This window comes from Hippopotamus amphibius, chromosome 10 (assembly GCF_030028045.1).
Source record: "Hippopotamus amphibius kiboko isolate mHipAmp2 chromosome 10, mHipAmp2.hap2, whole genome shotgun sequence".
NCBI lineage: Eukaryota > Metazoa > Chordata > Mammalia > Artiodactyla > Hippopotamidae > Hippopotamus > Hippopotamus amphibius.
Window position 1 is genome coordinate 89990239 of NC_080195.1, and position 1729 is coordinate 89991967.

Genomic DNA, 1729 nt, shown 5'->3' on the forward strand with positions numbered 1-1729 from the left:
CTCAATTACCATAAAGCAAAATAATTCTTTTTTGATTCTGTTAAAAAAAATCAGATACTTCATTTTATCATAGTTGTTTGTACATATTTACCATCTCCAATAACATCGTAGGCGCCCAAAAAAATAAGGGTGGTACTCTATTTCTCAGCTATATTTTAGTAAGAAAATGACTATAGTATATGGTCCCAGTTGTCAAGATACCAGAAGTCTCAATTCTTAGTCTTCCACAAATTACCTTATATATAATAAGTGCTCAGTAAAATTTGGGGATTTTTTTTACTTGCTTCCCAAACCCATAATAGCCAGAAAAGAAATGCAGACAAAAAATGTTTTTATTTTATGGGACATCACATGAACGTGCCAATTTTTTAAAAATAGCATAAAAATTACAGTATAAAAAAGAGAAATTAATTAATATTTTCAGTTTCATTAATGTATTTGGGAGGGAAGGAAACCATAATGAATAGTATAATAATATTATATAACACAATAATCTTAGTTTCTATTTTTGGATTTATTCACTAGTTTTTAAATAATTAAATAATTTAAAAGAATGAATTTTAATTTTAATAATATTTAGATTTAGTAAAATATTTCATATAAGCTAAAATAGGTGCTTATCAAATAAACATACTACACTTTGAAGTTCATATTTTTCCACTGTTTTAACATTTAAATACAAGTAAAAACAACAAGTGGTCATACAAACCATAACAAAGGAGCCAAGAACATGCAGTGGGGAAAGGACAGTCTCTTCAATAAATGGTGTTGAGAAAACTTACATGCAAAAGAATGCAACCTAACTACTCTCTTACACCACACACAAAAGTTAACTCAAGCTGGATTAAAGACTTGAATGTAAGACCTGAAACCATAAAACTCCTGGAAGAAAATATAGGTGGTAAGCTCCTTGACATAAGTTTTGGAAATGATTATTTGGATTTGATACCAAAAGCAAAGGCAACAAAAGCAAAAATAAACAAGTGGGACTACATCAAACTGAAAAGCTTATGTACAGTGAAGGAAACCAATAACAAAATGGAAAGATAACCCACTGAACAGGAGAAGATATTTGCAAATTATTTATCTGATAAGGGGCTAATATCCAAAATATATAAAGAATGTATACAACTCAATAGCAAACAATCTAATTAAAAAATGGACAGAGGATGTGAATAGACATTTTTCCAAAGAATACATACAGATGGCCAACAGGCATATAAAACTGTGCTCCACATCACTAATCATCAGGGAATGCAAATCAAAAGCACAGTGAGATATCACCTCATACGTGTTAGAATGGCCACTATCAAAAAGACAAGAAATAGCAAGTGTTGGTGAGGATGTGAAAAAAAAGGGAAACTGTGTACAATTGGTAGGAATGTAAATTGGTGCAACCACTGTGAAAAACAGTATGGATGTTACTCAAAAATTAAAAATAGAACTACCATATGATCCAGCAATTCTACTTCTGGGTTCTTACTGAACGAATATGAAAACACTAATTTGAAAAGTTGTATGCACCCTCATGTTTACTGCAGCATTATTTATAATAGCTAAGACATGGAAACAACATGTGTCCATCAGTACATGAATATATAAAGAAGACGTAGTATCTATATACAGCGGAATATTAGTAACCATAAAAAGAAGGAAACCTTGCCATGTGCAACAAGGTGGATGACCTTGAGGGCATTATGCTGAGTGAAATACATCAAACAGAAATACA